Source organism: Pinus tabuliformis, chromosome 7, assembly GCF_031772625.1.
Source record: "Pinus tabuliformis cultivar Carrire ecotype Pingquan chromosome 7, CPIR1, whole genome shotgun sequence".
Taxonomy (NCBI): Eukaryota; Viridiplantae; Streptophyta; class Pinopsida; order Pinales; family Pinaceae; genus Pinus; species Pinus tabuliformis.
In genome coordinates this window covers 59,750,098-59,766,611 of record NC_142293.1, presented here as the reverse complement: position 1 = coordinate 59,766,611, position 16,514 = coordinate 59,750,098, and positions in this window count along the sequence as shown.

Sequence of the window (16,514 nt, the reverse complement as noted above, 5' to 3'; positions counted from 1 at the left end):
GCAACTTACCCTCCACCACAATCTGGTATAGGTTCGGATCCGCCTCGCTCTTGGAGAATCCAAGTCCTGTGAAATAGCTGTCTATCTGTGTGTACCAAGCACGTGGTGCTTACTTCAACCCATACAGCACTCTCTTGAGCCTGCACACATGCGACTCACTGCTGAAGACTTCAAAGCCTTCGGGTTGCTCAATGTACACCTCCTCCTCAATGACTCCGTTGAGGAACGCAGTCTTTACATCCATCTGATGAATGTGCCATCCCATCTGCGCTGAGAGAGCAAGAATCGTTCGTATGGAAGAATACCTTGCGACAGGTGCAAAGGTCTCCTCATAATCGATCCCCTCAATCTGTGAAAAGCCTCGGGCAACAAATCTTGCCTTGTACTTCTCCACACTCCTGTCAGCTGCTTGCTTAACTTTGTAGATCCATCTCGAACCCACCACTGATTTCCCTTTCGGTCTAGGAACAATCTCCCATGCACTGTTTCTGACAATAGAATCATACTCTTCCACCATGGCGTCTACCCATGCGGGATCCTCCACAGCTTCCTCGAAAGAGGATGGCTCAGTCACAACACACTTGCTCATAAGAGCCATGTATCCAGTGTACCGATCAGGTGACTGTCTCTGCTTGCGTTGGGCTGTAGGTGGTCCTACAACTTTCTCTGCATCTTGAGCCAGTCGCTCAGCTTCTGTCAAGCGCTTTCACCCTCTGATGGTTGGCGCTGCATGAGTGGTCTCTTCCACTCCATGAACCTCGTCCTGTGGCTGATCCACATCCTGAAGCTCATCCTTAGGAACTAATAGCTCCTCATCTGCATGCAAGTGTAGCTCCCTCTCAAGCGAACACTTCATGGCTTTCTCCTCCTGAAATTTTATATCCCGTCGCACAACAGTTTTACCACTGTCTGGAAAATACACACGATAGTTGTGGGGCGTATCAGTGTACCCCACAAATATCCCAACCTATGCGGTCGGCTCCAACTTCTTCCTGGCATCCTTCGTCACATGCATGTAAACGTTAGCACCAAAAATCCTCAAATGAGAAAGATCAGGCTTCTTACCAGAATAAGTCTCCTCAGGTGTACTCATGCCAAGTATCCTATGAGGACAACGGTTCTACACATAAACTGTTGTATTGCATGCTTCCGCCCACAAGTGAAGGGGTAGGCCCTGATCATGCAACATTGCCCGTGCAGCACCCACAATCGTTCTGTTCTTCCGCTCAGCTACCCCGTTCTGCTGTGGGTTATGGGGAGCTATGAGCTCTCTACGAATCCCTTCTGTCTTGCAGAAATCCTTGAACTCGCCCGAGATGTATTCACCACCATTATCGCTCCTAAGAGCCTTCACCTTCTTCCCCGACTCCTTCTCGACCAGTGCTTTGAATTCACATAACTTTGAATATGTCTCGCTCTTCTTCTGCATGAAGAAGATCCAGCGCTTACGAGAGAAATCATCAACAAAAATCACATAATACCTGTGTTTTGTTGTCGAAGCAACTAAGAAAGGTTCACACACGTCTGTGTGAATTCTCTTAAGGATCGTCGTGGTGCGACTATCCTTCTCATGAAAGGTGGCTTTCAAAAACTTCCCCAAAGTGCACCCCTTGCACTGATCTGACTACGCAAGTGTGCCTTTAGGAAGCCCTGTAGTGATCTGCTGCAGTATCTTCAAGGCTCCATGGTGAAGGTGACCCAATCTCCTGTGCCACAACTCGCCATCATCCCGGCTCACCAATCCTTCTGCCTTGCCTGCCATTGCTGCACATCCATCTACATGCAACTGATAAAGGTTCCTCACTCGAACCCCTATCTTCCGGGTCTCACCAGTTGTCTTGCTGCGCAGGAAGGCCTTTCCCTCGCTGAAAACAACATCATACCCCTTGTCTTCTAACATCGCCACTGAGATGAGATTCTTCTTCAATCCTGGAACATGCATGACTTCCTTCAATACAAAGGGTTTACCAGACTCCCTCTCAAAGGAAATGGTATCGATATCGGTCGCACTGTATCTACCATCATCGCCCATCTCGATGTGCACTCCAAGATCTTTGTCCTCCAGATCAGAGAACAAATCTCTATCTCCCGTCATGTGAAAAGACGCACCACTGTCCAAGAACCACACTGATCCCATCACACTTGAAACCAAGCATGCGATCAATGAAAAATCAAGCTCAAACTGAGAAGCTAAGGCCTCTCCCCCTGCAGATCCAGCAACTTGCTTGTTCTTCTTCTTTTGGGGACAATTTGTGGCATAGTGTCCGTGCTGGTGACAGTAAAAACACTTCACCTTGGACATATCCTGCTTCTTGCCTTTCGCACCAGACTGAGAATCTTTCTTGTTCTTCCCTTTCTTTGCTTTGGCAGCCAAAGCACAATTCTCTTCATCAGCTCCCTTTGACGAAGATCCATTCTCACTTTTATTGTTTCTGAGTTTACCCTTGAGCGCCAGGTCGCTCTTGCTTTGGAATAATTCTGTTAATGATTTCCACATCAAATATGGAGTAGCCTTTCCATGGAGGCTGGACACAATGTGATCCTTCACGCCCTCCAATAGAGTCCTTCGACATTTTGCGGTCTTCTTTTGCCAAACTTCCGCCTCAGCAACATCAGTAGGCTTTGGGATATCTGTATCTATGAACTCCTTCAGCCCGTTATCATCCAATACTGCCTCCATCCTGTCCTTCCATGCAATATAGTTTGAGCTGCCCTCAAGAGCATACTCCAATCGCAATCTGTTGAAAGACATTGCTGCGTTGCCACCAAGAAAACACTGCTGCAAATTCGAATTCCACCAGCAACCAACTCAAATTCTTCCGATCTAGAATTCGTGAGAACAAAATATTTCTCGTACAGAGATTGACTGTATGGGCTTTTACTGGATATTTCACCTTCCAAAGGAAGGATGAATCCAGAGGCTACCTGGCCCGATTACAGGCTCTGCCTAGAGAAATAGAATGTAAACACTTCCTGAATAGTAGATCTGATGATCAACAGCGCCGATACCATGTAGAAATTTTTTTCTACAATTATCTAGCTCGCTTTGATACCATGTAGAAATTTTGAATAATTTAACACATATTCAATGGAGATTATCCTGATCATGTACTATTGCGGAAAACATACACAATACATAAGCTCCTCTACGTTGATCATCAATATAACAGCATCAATAACAATAAAACATCAAGAGAATTCACACATTAACACAGTATGTATCCCGGGGAAAGCATCTCGCTAAAAACCCCAACTATCTGTATATTAATGATTGAGTCATGTAACATTACACAGCATAATACTTCTCACAAGTATCTCCACCTCTGTTACACACAATACAGCTCAGATTTGATCCCCAAATCTCTTCCACTGCTTGCCTGCCTCCACTGCTCAATACCTGCTCAAGAACTGATGAGAATGGCTCACCAAACTCGTTTTTCACCTGCAAAATAGTCACTCACACTTTGTTGGACGTGAGCACAAGCTATAATGTGGGCAAATACGTGAGAAAACTCATTGGCATACTCAATCCCTTGATTGTGCAAGATCTGGTGCACAACTATAGTCACAACTGATAGCAATCTGATTCTCTACCACCTGTCCCTGTTGAACTGAACATGCACTGACATGCAACTGAGTTAGCTGATGTATTCATTAGTTGTATTATGAGTTAATAACTTGTGAATTAATTAATAACTAATTCACCCAACTCATCTCTAGTCTATTTGCCAGTTAGACTAAATACAACCAGTTTAACAAAGCTAAACTGAACACAACTCCATCAACTCCACAATCAACTCCACCAAACTCAACTGATTGAGTTCTAACTGAAGTCATGAATGCAACAACTCAACTGACTCATAAGAAAAGCGTATTTCCTTTTGAAAGCTGCATGTGCCACCTCTGTAGCTCAAACTGAAGTGCTCCAAGAGAATAAGATTAAGTTTATAGTCCAAATATTATTGTGAGATAATAATATTTGACTTTTCTATTTTTGACAGCCAGTCTAAAAATAGACTTTGATCACTCACACTGTGATCACTCACACTTTCATCAAAATAGAAGTCCATCTAATTTTCCCCAACTTGATCAATCATCCATAAACAGCAACCTGCAATCCATAGACATGATCCACATGTCTAAAAATATACATAGTCTAAAAATAGACTTGCGCCAAAAATAGCCTGCGGGCCCACTTAGTGAAGGCGACTCTTTTCACTAAGCTCCATCATCTTGTTGCAATCTCAAAATATATTGCATTAATCATAAAGCATGAGAATATTAAATTCTTTTCTCAAGCCCAAGCAACCTTTGCACTATCTCTATCTATCTCAGTACTTCCGAGTCAAGCTCAAGCCAATACTTATCCAATTTTGTTGTCTGCCAAGCTCCTACTTCATTGTGTTGTTCCCTTTGGAATTAGCCCATATTTAATTGGGAAATCCCACAATTATGAATTGTGCAATCCTCATAGGCCTTCCTTTGATTTTATGCACCACCTGTACAATTCAGATCTTTACATAACTGGTAGTACGATGTGCCTGAACTCTAATCTCAACTGGGTCTTTTTCTAATCTAACATGCATGATTTAGTTATGAGTGAATCATCAGTTTACTAACCAGTGCTGGTTACACCCCACTACTGCAGGTTACACCCCACTACAATAGTTTACACCCCACTACAGTAAGTTACACCCCACTACGCTAAGTCACACCCCACTATAGTAAGTTACAACCCACTGATGTTGGTTACACCCCACTGTTGTTGGTTACACCCCATTATTTTTGATCTCCCACTAATTCCTCCATCAGTTGGAACTAGTTTAGCTGACTTTAACTCAGTTAGACTGAATTAAATAATTACAACTCAAAATAAACTCAATTAGTGCTCCTAAATGTAGGAGACACTCTACATGACTCTAGTTAGACTCCCAACTCAAATTTAACTGAGCTAACTAAGTCAAATATACTTATTTAACTATTAAAAGTTGTCATGATATATGGAATTACAATTTAATTCCTAATTTAATTCAAGGACAAATTAAATTAGGATTTTTCTTGTTGCATTTTCAACACTCCTTCTCAACAAGAAAGAGATTATCTGCTACCCTGATCCTGCCTCTGTGAAACTTGAATTTGCATCTTGACAATGCCTTTATCAAAATATTTTCATATTGCTCCTCTGTAGGAATGTACTCCAACAACATGATTCTCCTCTACACACAATCTCGTACATGGTGTCACCAGATGTCGATATGCTTGGACCGATCATGAAAAATTGGATTCTCAGAGAGTTTGATACAACTCTGATTTTCACAGTAAATCACTGTAGGATCCATCTGTTGACCAAATAACCCAAAAATTATTTTCCTCATCGAGCTAGCTTCACAAGCTACTTGAATAACAACCATGTACTCTGCTTATGTTGAACTGATTGTAATTGATCTCTTCTTCCTGTTGTACCAAGAAATTGTTGCTGACCCAATACTGAATATTCCCCCTAATGTGATCTTCCTGTCAAATGGAGTCCCTACCTTATATGCATCTATGAAACCTTGAAGCTTCACTCCTTGTGCCCTTTTGTACCAAATACCAAACTGAGTGGAGCCTTTAAGGTATCTCAACACATGTTTAGTTTCCTTCCAATAAAGTTTGGTAGGCTTAACCATGGCTTGACTAAGCTAGTTACCTGCAAAACACATGTTCGGTCGTGTGTTCACCAAATATTTAAGTGAACCCACAAGTTGTCTATAAATAGTAGCCTCCACTTCTTCACCTGAAGCAACATATTCCTTCCTCCAATTACCTATTAGAGGAGTCTCCATGGGTTTGTTGCTCTCCATGTGGAACTTCTTTAGTATCTCGTTGGCATACTTTCCTGAGAGACAAACAGTTCCACATCTCCTTGCCATACTTCCATACCAAGAAAGTAATGCATGAGCCCCAACTCCTTCATCTATAATTCTCTTGCAAGATCTTATTTACAATATTTTATCAAGTTCTCATCACCTGTTAGAATCAAACCATCGACATATAATACTATAATCAACAATTTACCTTCAACCACAATATGGTAAAGGTTCTCATCTACTTCAATTTTGGTGAAGCCCAACCTAGTGAAATATTTTTCAATCTTGGTGTACTAAGCACGAGGTGCTTGTTTCAGTCCATCAATGCTTGCTTGAGTCTACACACATGTGACTCTCTGTTGAGGGTCTCAAATCCTTCTAGCTGCTCAATATACACCTCTTCCTCAATCATACTGTTGAGGAATGTTTTCTTCACATCCATATGATGTATATTCTATCCCATCTGTGCTGAAAATGCTAAAATAGATCTTATTGAAGAGTACCTTTCTATTGGAGCAAAGGTCTCATCATAATCAATTCCCTCCACCCGAGAGAATCCTCTAACCACAAATCTGGTAGTGTGTTTCTCCACACTCCCATATGTTACTTTCTTTACCTTGTAAAGCCATCCGGAACTCACCACTAACTTGTCTGCTGGTCTTTGGACCACTTCCCAAACATTTTTTCTGATAATGGAGTCATACTTCTCAATAATGACATCAACCCATATATCTTGTTGCACGACTTCCTCGAATGAGGATGTCTCAACCTCTACACTCTCGCTCATCAGAGCCATGTAGCTAGTGTACCAATCTGGTGACCTCCTCTGTTTGCGCTGTGATGTGGGTGATCCCACATTCTCTCTAGCATCATGCATCAATTTTTCAACCTCTCTGGTGTGCTTCCTTCCATATCTGGAAGTCTCTGCAGGAGTGAGTGCATCCACCCTCTGCTCCTATGCATGTGGCTTCTCCACATCATCCTGAGGTTCCTCCTTTAGAGCTAAAAGCTACCCATCTGCATGTAATTGAAGCTCCCTCTCAAGGGAACATCTCATGGCCTTCTCCTCATCGAACTTCACATCTCTATGAACCATTGTCGTCCTATTTGATGGTAGGTACATTCGATAGTTGTGAGGTGCATCAGTGTACCCCACAAATATGTCCAACTCAGCAGCTGGCTCTAGATTTTTGTGTGCATCCTTGGTAACATGACACTAGACTAATGAACCAAAGATCCTGAAGTGTGTTATATCTGGTTTCTTACCTGAAAAATATTCTTCTAGTGTACTTATCCCGAGAATTTGATGAAGGCTTATGTTCTACAAATAAACAAATGTGTTGCATGGTTCATCCCATAAGTGCAATAGTATTCCCTAATCATGCAACATCGCTTGTGTCATTCCTACAATACTTTTTTTCTTCCTTTTAGCCACCCCGTTCTGATCACATTCTTTTGTGGGTTATGAGGTTCTATTAACTGTTGTTGAATGCCTTCTGATGCACACAAGTTCTTAAATTAATTCAACATGTATTATCCACCATTATCACTTATGATAGCTTTAACTTTCCTACCATTATCTTGCTCGAAAAGTGCTTTAAATTCACAAAATTTAGCGAACTTCTGATCTTTCTTCTACATAAAGAAAATCTAGCACTTATGAGAAAAATCATCAACAATTATTACATAATACCTGTGCCTGGTCGTGGAGGCTGTCGAGAACGGTCCACACACATCTACGTGAACTCGATCAAGGATCGCTTGCGCCTGACTATCTTTATCATGAAAGGAGGCTTTGGTGTACTTTCCCAATCTTCAGCCTTTGCATGTGTCTCTCTACTCTAGTGTACCCTTGGGAAGTCCTGTAGAAATTTGTTGCATGATATTCAAAGCTCCCTGGTGAAAGTGACCCAATATTCTATGCCACAATTCACTGATGTCTTGGCTTTGTGCCTTCTATGCTTTAGTGCTCAAAGAAGCACAATCTTCTACATCCAATTTGTAAAGGTTCTTCACCCAAACAATGATCTGTTTTACCTTTCCTAAGGCTATTTGATGAAGGAAATCCTTTCCCTTTCTAAATAGCATCGTAGTCACGGTCCTCCAACATGGTAATCAAAACCAAATTCTTCTTCAAACTTGGAACATCCATGACATCTTTTAATGTGAGAGGAGTACCAGACTCCCTCTGAAAGGTAACAATACCGATGTCGGTCATGTTATACCTCCCATCATCTCCCATCTCGATGTGCATCTAGAGGTCCTTCTCCTCCAAGTCACTAAAGAACTCTTTGTTATCGGTAATATGGAATGAGGCTCCATTATCTAGGTACCACACACTACCCATCACCGATGTCACCATGCAAGCGATGAGGGTGAAATCCATCTCAAATTGTGAAGCAAGAGATTCACCTGTCACTCCTCCTGAGTGCTTCTTATCGACCTTCTTATGTGGACACTTTGCGGTATAGTGTCCCAGATCGTGACAGTGAAAACATTTAATCTTCGACAAGTCCTTATTCTTGCCACCCTTACTGGAATCTGATTTGAATGGGATGAATTCTTCTTCCCTTTCTTCACATTTCCATCTAAGGCATGATTCTCCTCATCATATTTCTTGGATGAGGATCCATCTCTGGTGCTTCGTTGAATCTCTTCTTATACCAAGTTAGACCACAACCACTCCCACTCTAGTAGCTTCTCCCTCCCATTAACTGAGTCTTGGTAAATTTGCCAGCACTTGGGAAGGCCTAGAAGTGCTAGGCTCACCATATTGTCGTTAACAACAATGACATTGACACTTCCAAGCTCATCTTGACATTGAGTGAACTTGGTTAAGTACTTTGATATTGATTCTCCCTTCTCCATCTTTATCTTTTTGAGCTTGTCCTTCAGTTCCAAATTCTTGTGGTCATTGTTGCTTTGAAACAAGTTTGTCAAGGCCTTCCACATTGCAAATGGAGTTTCCTTACGTTGGAGGTTCGAGACAATACGATCTAAAACGCCTTCTAGGATAATCCTTATTGCCTTTGCCACACACTTTCTCCACTCTTCCAGATCCTAAGCATAAACTGGCTTAGGAATATCTTTGTCTATGAATTCCTTAAGCATGTTATCTTGCAACATTGGTTGTATCCTGTCCTTCCAAGCAATATAGTTTTAACTATCCTCAAGGACATATTTGAGTCTCAATCTGTAGAACAACATCCTGCTGGCTGTGAAGTATGATACTGCAAATTCATTTTTTCTTGCAAAGGAAAAAAACCATACTCTCCTCTTTTATAGTGATTTCATCTCTGATACCATGTAGAAATTCCTTGTAGATTCAAACTGCATATTGTAATATGCTAAAACAGTTGACTTGAATCTACTATAATCATCAGTGAAAACAATAAATGATCGATGAAATCATGAAGCATATAAGAGAAAGAATTCAATCACACATAACACAATGATTTTATGGGGAAAACCACTGCTAAAAACCCCTCCTATCTATATATTACATTAATCAGAAAATATGAAAAGATTACAATGTTTTTCTCAAGCCTGAACAACCTCTGCACTATCTCTATCTATCTCACTGCTTCCAGACAATATCAATCCACTACTTAGCCAATTTTGTTGCATGCCAAGCTCTTATTTCCTTGCATTGTTCCATTGGGAATTAGCCCATATTTAATTGGGAAATCCCACAATTATGAATTGCGCAATCCTCATAGGCCTTCCCATAATTTCATGCACCACCTATACAATTCAGATGATTATACAATTGCTATTACATTGTCCCTGAAATCCAATCTCAATTGGGTTTTTCTCTGATCCAAAATGCATGAGTTAATTATGAGTGAATCTTCAGTTTACTGATCAGTGCTGGTTACAACCCACTACTGCAGGTTACACCCCACTACTGCAGGTTACACCCCACTACCATAGGTTGAACCCCACTATAGTAAGTAACACCCCACTAATGTTGGTTACACCCCACTTCTACTAGTTACACCCCACTATTTCTGATCTCCCACTAATTCCTCCATCAGTTGCAACTAGTTTAACTGAATTTAACTCAATTAGATTGAATTAAATAATTACAATCCAAAATAAACTCAACTAGTGCTCCTACTTGTAGGAGACACTCTATAGGACTCTAGTTAGACTCCCAACTCGAATTTAATTGAGCTAACTAAGTCACATTGACTTAGTTAACTATTACAAGTTGTCATGAGATCTGGAATTACAATTTAATTCCTAATTTAATTCAAGGAAAAATTAAATTAGGATTTTTCTTATTGCATTTTCAATAGAAGGCATGGCATTTAAGAGGTATACCCCCTACCTCTTGTGCATTGTTTCTGGTTAAATTCTCATTGTTTGATAGATTGGCCACTCGAAGCACTAAGAGAAGTGGAAATTGTAGTAGGGAATTTCTGTTTAGTTCATTGGAGGAAATCATGAATTCAGTTTCGAAGCTCGGAGAGCAGGTTACCCTGGAAGCCCATTCACATTTTGCTTTAATAACCCACCAGTTAGAGGAGCTACGGAGGGAAATGGAATGCCTCCAGGTTATGGTGACCATGCTGGTGAGGAAGATGGACACGTTAAAAATCAAGGTGGAAGGTATTGAGGTCAAAGATGAGTTGGCAGTTGTTGGAGTTCTAAAGGAAGTCTACGACTTGTGTGACTGCTCGCCAGGAACCATTGAGCGCACGAGGACAACGACCCCCAGGATTAGTGAATGGAAGACCTTGTTGCTCAGGAGAACAAAGAAGATGAGGTTGAACTCGTCACAGATGAAGGCATGGACAAGGAAGTTGGAGACCAGGCAAATTAATCTTGATGAATGTTATGCTTTTTTGTTGAGTTTTATGGAGTTTTTTGGCATATATATAAAATAAATAATGTAAGAACTCTTGAGTGGAAAATACTAGGCAAAAACATAATGTTTAGTGAGCATTTCTGGTCTATGGCAGACAAAGAATCATCTCTTGTTGTAAGGGTTCTGGCTCGTTCTCCAACTGTCTCAATATAATATAATTGTTTCTTCTATATATATATATATATAGTTTATTAAATATTTTTCAATATTAATATTTATAAGCTTAACTACTTTAATAAAGGTGTTTATATTGAAATATAGTTTCTATCATTTTAGTTTCATTTTTAATAATTTAAGTGAATGGTAGGGATTTAACCTTCACTTAATATTTTAAAATATTTTTTAAAATATTCCCAAATTAAAGGTTGAGATTTATCTCAAAAGTAGTTATGTTGATTAATTAAAAAAATGTCATATAAACATATGTAACATGAAATGAGTTTTTGATATTTTGGACATATGGTATTTGAGTGTGGACATTTCCATAGTTATTCATATTTTCTGAGTCTTTCGAAAATGCACTGTGTAGGATAAGGGAAAAAATTTCTACACAGTTCATATCCAAAAGACTCATAATATACAGTGCTTTCCCAAAGCCTATTTAAAGTAGAGTGATTCTTCGCGGGATTTTATATGATTTCTTTTAAATGTATACATGTTTAATTGATAATAATAATTAATAGTAATAGTAATCAAAGAGTCCTAGAGTTGAATCAATTTATGTATTAAAAAATACATTTTAAATAGAAAATTTGCTAAGAAAACATCACCAAATTCTAAAGGAAATATCTATATATATATATATATATATATATATATATATATATATATATATATATATATATATATATATATATATATATATATATATATAGATATATATATATATATATATATATATATATATATATATAATTTATTTTATTAAAAAAATATACTTCATAATATTTCATTTTAATTATATGAAAATTTAAAAATATTTTTTCATCATATATTAATTTCAAGATAAATATATAATATAATAATATCAGATACACACACACACACACACACACACACACACACACACACACACACACACACACACACACACACACACACACACACATATATATATAATGAAGTTGTACGTATCCTCCAAAGATGATTACAAGCTTAATTTTTGGATTGAGAAACGACAACCTAGGGGCATCTAAGTGGTCAAAATCAATTAGGGTGACCTTCACATGGAGTGACTTTGACTTAATATAACACCCCATCATTATCTATTTTAAGCCCAGTGGGCTATTTACAACATATTAATACATCTATCAATTCTATATATTAATAAAAAAATAAGTATCTATTAAATTAATTGAATAAATAAATAAAATCAAAACAATAATATAATTTAATTAATATAAAATATTTATTACTAATAAATTTGTAGTTTAACTATTGCGAGCGCAACAACCCAGCCCGAGCCTGCACTGACCTAGCTTCCGCTGCCTCGTAGATCCATCACTCGGCAGCCTCCTGCTGCTGAGGCCAACCAGACCATGCAGCCCTCTGAGGAGGGAGATCCTCACTCTTCCATGTAGCTAGCGAATGAAGAAAACACAAAAGCCTTTGCATCTCTGATCACAGAGAATGGAGCTCCAAGGAACAAGCCATCAGTCAATAAATTTGTAAATAAACTTGAAAGTATCCCAGAGATTTCTCTCCCTCCAGCACTTCCAAGAAGAGTAGCCATCTCTCTGGCAAAACACAGACTTGTTGGACAGTTCACAGGGCTATGGCCTTCACCCAAATCAGTGCAAAAATGGGTGGAAAGAAACTGGAATGCAACCACACAGGGGAAGATAGCAATATCATTCTGTGGAAGGGGATACTACACATTTCTCTTTGAAATGAAGGAGGACAGATTTCTGATATTTAGAAACGGACATTAATTCATGGATTCCATAGGTTTATACCTAAACAAGTGGATGCCAGACTTTGATTCGAAGATGGATGTCCCAAATGCAGTGCTTGTGTGGGTCAGGCTCCCGCATCTTCCTCTTCACTGCTGGGCAGACGAATCTGTAAAGGCTATAGGAAACGAAATGGTAAAATATATTGACAGATGTGAGCTAAAAGACAACATGCACATGTGCGTAAGAATATGTGTAGAAGTAGATCTCGGAAAAGGCCTCCTAGAGGCAATAAAGATCATGGTTGACCAATGGACACACATTCAGCAGCTGAACTACGGCAAATACAATTTAAATGCAAGGTATGTCATGAGTATGGTCATGTTGAAAATAGGTGTCTTAAAAAAATAGAGTATGAAAATGTAGAAGAGCAAGAACCTACATGGGAACAAGTGAAAAGGAAAAAACCTACCAACAAGCAGACTGCATCAAATATCTATCAGTCTCAAGAAGCAAATGAAACAACCTCTTAGCCTCTAGCGAAGGTTACTCCTCCTGATCACACAACTCCGAATCCTTTTGAGCCATTAGAAAACTCCTTTGATCCACCCTCTCCCAGATCCCCACCCTCAAACCCTATCTCTTTAGCTCTCATATCCACCCCCAACCCTATACCTTCCCCACCTTCTCCCTCAGTGGACTGCATTCTAACTAGAAACAAAACCAAAGAAATCCCCCAAGCCTAGGATCAGCAAAAAAAATTGGGAAGCAAATCCAATAAAGAAATCAGAAATGAGGCAATAGCTAAATAATTGGCCCTAGGAACGCAACAACCAATGGATTCATTCCTTGGGAAACAAACAAGAAGTCATGAAAAAACTCAGCAAAGAGGAAAGGGAGGACCACACCAACACAACAGTAAATAATGATAGTGGTCTCTTGGAATTGTCACGGCCTTGGCACCTCCTTTAAAGTCAATGCAGCTAGAGACATTTTAGCCAAGGAAAAACCAGACATATATATGATCCAAGAGACCAAACTAAACAAGCAAGAAAATCAAAAAATGATTCAAAAACTAAAAAATTATGAAGAAATAGTGTTAGAAGCCACATGAGCATCAGGAGGAATTAGAACCATTTGGGATAAAATAAAATGGGAATTAATGACCCAAAAAATAAGCAGACACTGGATTCAAACAGAGTTGAAGAATCTCAATACAAAAGAATAGTATAGCATTATAAATGTGTATTCTCCAAATCACTATAGAGAGAAAGAACAGAGCTGGAAATCAGTTAAAGAAGAAATAGCAGAGAGACAAAGTGGGCACTTAATCCTGGGAGGAGACTTAAATCTGATAAGGAATACAGAAGAAAAATTTGGCAGAATCTTCCACAACGATCCGTCAAGATAAGGTCTTGAAGGAATAATAGAAGAACACAAATTAATAGACATTCCACCAAGCAATGGAAAATACACTTGGAACAACAAAAGAATTGGAAAAAACAACATAAAGGAAAGGTTGGATAGAAATCTTATTTATGAAAGCATAGCAGTTGCTTACACTCTTGTGAAAAGTAAAATTGTTAACAACTCAGCTTTAGATCACAAGCTAGTGGTGCTAACCCTGGGAAAGCTAGAAAATCAAGGACCCATTCCCTTTAGATGTAATTCAATTTTGAAAACAAGGAAGATTTTGGCAAACAAATAAAGGACAACTGGAAAAAAATTATCACATGATCTCCCTAGTATGTTTGGGAAACTAAGCTAAAGAACCTAAGGATGCACTTAAAAAATTGGGCAAGAGAAAATGATCTTCGGGACAAAGCTAGGAAAATCGAATTGCAAAACAAAAAATGGATAACCTTTGAAAGGAAAAAGAGAACAAGGAAGAAAGTAAGCAAGATCATATACAAGAAAAGGAAATATATCTGGAAATATATAAGCAAAATAGGCAAGAAGAAGAGGAAAGCAGATTGAATTCAAGTTGCATCTGGCTAAAATACGGAGACAAAAATACATCCTTCTTTCATAATACAATGAAAATAAGGAGGTCAAAAAATTAGATTGAACAGATTCAAGTAAATGGTCAAGAAATAAAAGGAGTTGGAGCAGTAAAAAACGCAGCCCATAAACACTTTAAAGAACTCCTCTCAACAAGTGACCAGCAGGCAACTAATGAAGAAATTTTGCAGCATATAAAAAAAAATAAGCGACCGGCAAAACAGGGAATTAGACAAAGAAATTACTGAGGAAGAAGTTAAATAAGTTGTGTGGAACCTCCACCCTGATAAGGCACCAGGTCAAGATGGGTTTACAATGGCCTTTTACAAACAACATTGGGAAATTATAAAAAAAGACCTAATGAGAATGCTCAAAAATGTTTTCCAAGGAAAAAGATTGGAGGAAATACAAAGTCCTCCTTCCTAGCCCTCATTCCAAAAGAATCCAATCCTACAACTTTTAACAGATATAGGCCAATCTCCCTTTGCAACTCGTCTTATAAGATACCTACCAAAATTCTAGTAACCAGAAAGAAAAATTTACTTCCGGAAATAATTTCAGAAAACCAAGGAGGATTTGTCCCCAAGAGACAAATCACAAACAATGTGATAATTGTACAGGAGGCTATCCACAGTAGTATCCAAAGAAATGAGAGAGGAATGATTGTTAAGATAGATATGGATAATGCTTTTGATAGAGTTAACCGTAACTTTCTTGCAGCAACTCTCAAAAGGTTTGGCTTTTCAACAAATTCCATAGAGATTATCCAGGCATGTATATCAAATCCTTGGATAGCTCCATTAATAAATGGTCAGCCGAGTAAATTTTTCCAAAGCACACGAGGGCTGAGGCAAGGTTGTTTGCTTTCTCCATTATTGTACATCATCATGGCTGAATTTCTGAGTTCTATGCTGGAAAATCAGAGAAAAGAGAAAAAAATAACAAGGATCCAAATATCAAGAGGAGTCAAATATATAAACCACTATGTCTTTGCAGATGATACCTTCTCATAGGCGGGGCATCCTACATTATAGCAAAACGATTCAAAAAATTCTTGGATGAATTTCTCCTAGCTTCAGGAGGAATTTTAAACAACTCCAAATGCAAAATATATTGTTGGAATACCCCAATAAAAGCAATGCAGCATATCTCACAAATACTGGAAATACCTTTACAAATAAATTGGATCCATGTCACTTATGTTGGGTTTCCCTTAGTAAAGGAAGTAGTAAAATTAGGAGTCTGGAACAAGCAAGTGGAGAGAATGAGGGAAAAAATTCAGAATTGGGGAGTGATGTGGCTCAACCTGGCAGGAAGAGTGACACTGATTAAAGCACTTCTATTGGCCTTGCCTATATATTAGTATGCAATCATTATGGCTCCGGCAAGCGCCCACAAGCAAATGGAACTAATAATTAGAAGCTTCCTCTAGCAAGGAGGAAAACAAGATAATAAAAAATTCAGCCTTGTTAAATGGGAGCAAGTTACTCTTCCCTATGAAAAAGGAGGTATAGCAATACACCTGCGAGGACTAATGAACATTGCTCTAAGGACAAAAATTATCTAGAGAATGATAAATGGGAACAGTCACTGGTGGGAAAAAGTACTAACAATGAAATAATTAAATTGTCATAGAACAAAGCTGCTCACTAATACTATTCCAGACAGGCAATGCACCCAAATCTAGAAATTGGTTAAAAGGATAATTCCTCTTATTAGAGATCAAATATCCAAAAATCCAAGGAATGGCAAAACAATTTCTATCTGGGAGGATAGAATAATGGGGAAAAACCCCTTAAATCAACAACAAAATTTAAGGGGACTTTAGAGATGGATGGAAGAGCAAAGTTTTAACACTCTTTATTCTATTTCAGATTGGGATCAGAATAACTGGGTAAG